General features: G+C 36.7%; 1 pseudogene; it reads right to left on the reverse strand.

The window, feature by feature from the left end:
* Window positions 1–726: 726 nt before the first annotated feature.
* LOC121513509 lies at window positions 727–1,421 on the reverse strand (annotated as a pseudogene).
* Window positions 1,422–7,505: the final 6,084 nt, after the last annotated feature.

Consider the following 7,505-nt stretch of genomic DNA (forward strand, 5'->3'; position numbering starts at 1 on the left):
CTAAAACTTTTCAACAAATCACAATACCAAAACTAGAAAAGCACTCGGAGAGCGCAGACCTCTGCCATTAGCCCTATCTCCCAACAGTACAGAATCCTTTAAAAAATTTCTGAATCCAGACGGTGATTCGGATCACTCCCAAAATTTAATCAGATCTTCCTTATGCCATGTCTGACATTTGTTGAAAATTTCATCAAAATCCGTCCATAACTTTTTGAGTTGCAAACAAACAAACTAACAAATAAACTAACAAACAAACCAACAAACTCTGCTGATCACATAACCTCCTTGGCGGAGGTATAAAGATGCATTAATGTTCCTTCTTTAGTTTTACATCTTGGACAGTTACCATCTTTGTGCAGCCTTAATGGGGTTGCATTGAGAGGGGATATTTATTTCAAGTTTGCTTCTTTAATTTGGTTTCTCGTAAATGGAAAATATGTATTTTCAAAAATGTTATGACTGAAAGAAATGATGAATGACTTCCCACTTTAATTCACTGGCACTGACAACAGAATCTGAATAATACACTAGATGTTACAGCATGAAAATCCTGTGACAAATTCACATAATCAGTATCACTCACATTTTTCATACAAGTAATTGATATTGTTGTGACTCATGAATAATGTTATAATGATAGCTTATTACACATGTCTCACATGTCAGTGACAGTCTTATACCTCAGTACTAAAAACTGACCTTTCAGGATAAGATTTGCCAGCTTCACCTCTGAAACAGTGACCCACAAACACATAGAACAGTGGGTTGAATAAGATTGAAGGTGTGATAGAGGACCCAGCAGAAGAAAAAGCTGATGATAACTGTAGCCATGATCTTAAAGATGTGACTGGACTGGCTGGCCAGGGTGTGGTTTCTCCTGAGACAATAAAAGGACACAATGACAGTGAACGGGATTATAAATCCCAGCAGGAAGTGGCTGATGATCATGGCTTTAAAATGAAAGTGCCAAAGCTCATCCACAGACAGAGATTCAAAGTCATACGAGAGGGTAAAGTTGTGGACACAGTGGATGAAGACTCCATCATTAGAGGTGTCCCCGAAGACAACATCTGGAGAGCTGAGAATCAGAGACAGCATCCAAACACCCAGACTCACACAGGACGCCTTACTCCTGTGGTTCTGAGCCCACATGAGCCACACCACGGACACACATCTGTCCACACTGATCACAACCAGAATGTAGACACTGGCGAAGATGTTCAAAATGCCGATGGTGGAGGTTGAGGAAACAAACTGTGTTCACTGTTTTCTTCATCTTGAATAACATAATCAGATTAAAGCTCCATTCCTGAGCACACTGAGAACAAAGACCAGAGAGTAAACAGAGACATGATGTTCAGAGACTGTCTCAGATTCACATACTGATCTACATGTTCAATTTCAGTTATTTCAAACATATCCAGATAATCATAAGAGAAAATGAATGTCTGCATTTTTGTTCAGGGAGCTGCAATGACAATGGGGGAAAAAATCATGATTATAACTGCAATAGATATTCATGTTTTAAAAGTCAAAGCCTGTGTTATTGTAGTGTTCTTGTCAAATAAAAGTAGATGGGACTTTAAATTCCCTGTAAATAAAGTGCCACCCTAAACTTAGTTCAACATAATTATCACTTTTAGGACCAAATGCCTGATATTTGCACAACAAAACTATTCTACATCAAACAACTCAATGAAAAAAATTCAAAAAATATTAATGTGCATATGGATAAAAAACCTTGAAATGTAAAAAAAGTAAAAGAATATATTTTAAAATTAACTGATATAGGATTGAATTTTTCAGCTTGGTTGGTGCCTCTTTAAAAAGAAGACAGGAAATGCTCTATATTATGTCTGTAGCTGTTTTTTTTTTTTCAGGTAAATAGCGATGAGTGGATGCTTTTATTAGGTCAGTACAGCTGTTTCTAAAGATAAAGAATAACAACAGTACCTTTAAAAGTTCAGTTGAAGATGTTTCTGCAGGACAAGTTATCCCACTCAGACTCTGGCACTTTAATGTAAACTCTGCGTTGACTGAGATCTGAAGATGCCTGAAATGAAAACGTGAAATTACCAAATTGTGGAACAGATTTATGAAGACGCCAGAGGACAGTCACTGGTGAAACTCTAACTCAGCGGATAACTTCACTCATGGTGCAAATGTGTCTAACAACGAAAACAACAACAAGAAATCTGACAAAACAACCCCAGCAGAGATCACTGTACAAGAGGCAAAATCTAAACACAATTACACACAGAACACTAGAACACATCTAACACTCAATACCCAAGTGCATGATGGGAACTCTGTCCACACATCCCATCAGATTTGAAATTTTAGTGTCAAAAACAATCAATCTTTTGTTTTTCAGTGAAACTCATGGATGGTATTGTGTCGCAGGGCTCTTTGGATCACTGAAATCAATCTGAGACACCTGTGACATTAGTTTGCCTGCTGAGCCCAATTAAATTGATTGATTGATTGATTGACTGATTCTGCCATTGACTCTTGTTTGTTGGTGGTGAATTAGATGATTGAAGTTTGAAGAAGCAAGACATATTGACAATTTAACAATTTATTCATTTAGCAAACAGGAGCCTCAGTAGCTTGTGGAAAAACCATACACAGCCACAACAGCCTGACACCTCCTCCTCATGCTGGTCACCAGCCTGGTCACACACTGCTGTGGGATGGCATCCCATTCTTCAACCAGCATTTGTTGCAAGTCAGTCTACGTGAATGTAGCAGGGCCGACAGCACCTGCTCACAGCACCTGGGGGTACCAGAAGCTCAAAACAAGAGTCAGCAGCAACAGCAAAATAAGCTGTTTGGCATTGGCAGAGAAGATTTGGCACATTTTTCATGGGCGCAACCCACATACTCAGCTCTGCTGCTCATCCCACAAATGCATGTTCCTTACAAATGTGGCATCATTTAAAAGGGTAATAAACAGGCTTTCCAACAGTATAAAATTTATTGCCAAGGAGCATTGTTACATCAAAGAAATAATGTACCAAACACAGATTTCCTTACTTTTTGTTCTAAGTTTAGTTATGCTACAATGTGCTGATATCAGTAGATTAAAAAACATTATCATCTCTGATATAGCTTTTTGAATGACCCATAATGGCCATCTATGTGCAACTTCTACCTGCAGAAACAAGCAGGGTTGGCCTCTACAAAGTGTGAGTTTACTGTAGTCGCTGGCAGAGCTTAAGTTCATTGAACTCATCCATCCATCAAAACATGCATGGCATATTCCAGTTTGTTTGCACTTACAAATTTGACCACTAGGTGGAGCACTGTGGCTGTTGATTCTATTTGGAAGAGTGAAATTGGAATCAGCTCTAGCCCCCTGCTACTCCAAACAGTTGAGATGATTGATAAGTCTATTATAATGTGTTGGTCATGTTGGCCACCATTCAGACTGACTTATGAATATCAAAACCAACTAAAAATGCCTGCTCTCTGCACTCAGAAAGTCACTGCAGCTTTTATTGTGTGGTTCATTGTTGGGTGATTTATCATATAGGGGGTTTCAGTTTTAATTTAAAGGATATAAATGCTGTTTTCTATCAGAAAAGACAGCTGGAGTAAAACACATTTTTCATCTTTGCAACACTAACCCTGTTACTGGAGCTGATGGTGCAATTTTCACTTATCTGAAGGTTATCTGCCTTCCGTCTGGCATCCATTCTCAAACACATTATCAGAGTTCCTGCTGTCTTTGGTTTGTTAGAGATAAGATTCCTCTCGGTACTTTCTGTTTTTCCAGATGCTCCTATGTCACACTGCTTGATGCTTTTTTTAAAATGTGAAAGTCCTTTTGAATTATAAAGAAATAGAGGTATACTGTGTTTCTATACACTGGCAAATACATTTGATTTTTCAAAGAATGATAATAAGTAACTACTGTAAATAATGAAACATACAGGGTTATGCTTTGTTATGATTTTTACCTTCATCCAACAGTGACAGAGAGATAGTGCCATTTAAGTAAAAGGTTAACTCTTTGTTAATTCCTCTCATATTCTGGCTTCTAAGAAGTCTGCAGGATTACATTCGAGCATATTTTGGCAGAATTGGCCTTTTGCTTTCCAACCACAAATATTTGCCACGCTTTTAATACAATCTCTTTTTGGCCTGCAGACTGAGTGACTGTTGCTGAACTGTTAGTCGGGTTTGTGTGTGTCTAAGTGTGTGAGAAAATCCTGAAGCAAATCTTCTCAGAGAGATAGAACAATGAGATAGGCTTGTTTCTTTTCAGTTCAGTTTAAAGCAGAACTTTGAACATTTTGCAACATACTTTGAAATACGCTTTGTCACTCTTTACATCTAAAGAGGTAAGCAATGGGTTACGTTTGTTCTGTGAGTAAACTGCAAATCAACTGTAGGAATAGACCTTTTTTTGTTTTTAATTCAGGGGTATTTGAACAGCATTCCCTGTGCTCACTTTTTAGCGCTGCACCCTCTGACCTGTATCCAGTAGCACTTACTTAGCTGTGTCTCATTCTATCTGACTAAACTCTAAGGCTACATTGGTTCTGTGTGTACCTTGTCAATGATGAATCCCTCCAACCCAAGACAGAAAGATAGATAATAACTACAGCAAAGTTGGCGAAAACATTAGACTAAAAAAACAGAAAGCTTAGAAGCTCACGTGGCCTGTGCATACTATTTTTTTATTACAAGCGGGCCCTCCAACAGATTTAGCTGGCCCCCTGACAAACCAAGAGAATGAGCCCTCCCCAGTTGTGATTTATCGATGATATTAATTTGTGTTGGGGGCATGGGTGCTAGCTGTCCTGGCTAACAGTTACATAATTTTGGAGCTGAAAATGGTTTCATGTTATTATTGGGTCTGATGTTGAAGATACTTATTTATGCCCCTTTAAACCTCTTTTAACCACTTTTTCAGCCAACTTTTGTCACTTTTATTAGCCGCTGCTTATCGATTTTGAGCACGTTTTACCCAGTTTGCCCCATTTTACACATTTTTGGCCACTTTATAACATTTTAATCCACTTTTTTCTGCATATTTTGTCACTTTTTACCAATTTTTGCTTCTGTTAATCTATTTCTGCCACATTCTACTTATTTTCTGCCACTTTAAACCACTTTCACTCCTTTTTTTGTCATTTTCTTTTTCCAATTTAGACCCATTTTTCCTCTTTTAACCTTTTTTGTTTGTTTTTTGCCTTTTTTTTTGCCTGTTAACCATTTTTCTACTTTGAACCTGTTGTTGCCCCTTTTAATCCTATTTCACCCATTTGTTGCATTTAAGCTATTTGCCACATTTTGAACCCTTTCCATGTTACCTCTGTTAACCCATTTTTGCCACTATTTACCCTTTTTTTAAAAAACGAATTTTTAATGCCAGTTTTAACTGCATTTCACTTTTTCTTGCCTCTTGTAACCCATTTTTAATTTTTTTTTTTTTTTTTTGCCTGTTTTCACAATTTTTTAGCATTTTTTGTGACCTTCCACCATTTATTTTGCTACTGTTAACCCATTTTCACATTTCTTTCCTAGGGATGCACTTTATTATTGGTCTGGTATCGGTATTGGCAGATATTAGCTTAAAAGGCAAATATCGGTATCGGCAGATTTCTGCCAAAAACAAAATTTCTGCCAAAAAGTTACATCCGATATTTTGCCTGTGTATTTCAGCATATATATATATATATATATATATATATATATATATATATATATATATATATATATATAAATCGGGGGAGTTTAAGGCTGGACCAACAAACCTATGTCAGTTGAAATCTTTTTCATTGTTTACTCACATTCTTAAACCTTAAAATGTTTTTAAGGTCTAAAGTTTGTTTTCTTGGTCGTCCTCAAACCTTAAAGTGTGTCCAAAAGGGCTTCTGTGATCTGCAGCCAGACCCCTGTCATTTAAGATACCTTTTCAATGTACAAACAAAATATTTACAAGTTGTTGGATGATATTTTACTTTACTTTAATTAATTTATTTATTTTTACCAGATGTATTTAATTAAGAAAAAGAGTTTGACTGAAACAATTACAGTGTTATTTTGTTATTTCTTACAAATAATGAACATTTACTTTACTTACTAATCAGACATTATTATGAAAATAACTTTTGTCTTTTTTGATTTCATGGCTGATTCTGATCATTTTTTCTTTTGTGATTACACATTTTGACATCTGAAATTTACTTGCAGGCTGCACTGTGTGTGGAGGGGGCTGTGTGTGACCCCCAGGCCACCAGTTGCCCATCCCTGGTTTGTTTTATTGCATAATCATTTCTTTCATCACACAGGCATCTGGTAGTGTTAAATACCTCTTTGGTGAGGTTAAAAACTAATGTTTCCATATAGTTAGTCAATTTTAAATGGAACATGCATATTTAGATCAGAGTCTTAAATTAAGCAAAGTACTGATGTTGAGGGATGTTGGAAACAAAATGCGAATAGAAATTTAAGATCACCTTCTAGTGCATTTACTGACAAAAGGAGGGTAAGAATACAATGTTGGACTGTCCCTTTTCTCAAACATTACTTTAACTTTTGAAAGTCAACTGGAACACTAATGCAGTCTCTGATCTTCACCTTCACTCTGCTGCAGATCAAAAGATCCCTTTTTGATGAGGCGACCTACATTCGTAATCACTCAGTTAGATGAAATTTCACAACCAGTGGTGTAGTGCAGGGTGAACACAGGTACACCCACTTCTAAAGCGCTTGTAAATGAAGAGTACACCCATTTCTGCACACACCACTATAGTACTGATCACAGCTATAGAAAAGGATAAGAAAGGGTGAAGAACTGACTTTTAACAAAGAACAGAAAAACTAAAAAAAAAAGTTAAACCAGATGAAAATACAAAGAGTGATCAGAGAAGCACACTTCTAAGGCCTTTAATAACACAAACAACATCAGTACAGTATTTTCACATCATATTAGAAAAAAATCCTCATATTTGTAAATAAAAAATATACAATAAAGATGTAAACGGTAATGCACAGGTACTAATTTTACAAGAAGAAAAATATTTTTCAGCATAATTTACATGATAAAAAAGACCAAAACAGAATTAGAGCATGAGAGCTTTATTAAGGAATTGGGCATGTAGAGATAAAGATAACTCCTATGGACACTCATGTGTTTAAAGTTGGTTGTGATGCTGTGCCGCTGCGTTCTGGATCAGCTGCATGGGTCTAAATGTGCATGCAGGAAGGCCTGCCAGTATACTGAGTTGCAGTAGTCAATACACAATGTCACAAGAGTCTGTAAAAGGAGCTGTGTAGCATGCTCTGTCAGGTAGGGTCTGATCCTCTTGATGTTGAAGAAAGTAAAACAGAAAGGCTTGCCTATTTATAGTCAATACTTAACTTAAAACATAGCCATATGAAATTGTAAATATGGTGAGTTCGGTTAAAAGGCAACAGAATCTGAGAGCAACTCAGTAAAGCTCCTGTAACTCGAATTTTGATAGGTTGAAGTAATTCCATGAGGGAAA

The sequence above is a fragment of the Cheilinus undulatus genome, linkage group 8, assembly GCF_018320785.1.
Source record: "Cheilinus undulatus linkage group 8, ASM1832078v1, whole genome shotgun sequence".
NCBI classification, from domain to species: Eukaryota; Metazoa; Chordata; class Actinopteri; order Labriformes; family Labridae; genus Cheilinus; species Cheilinus undulatus.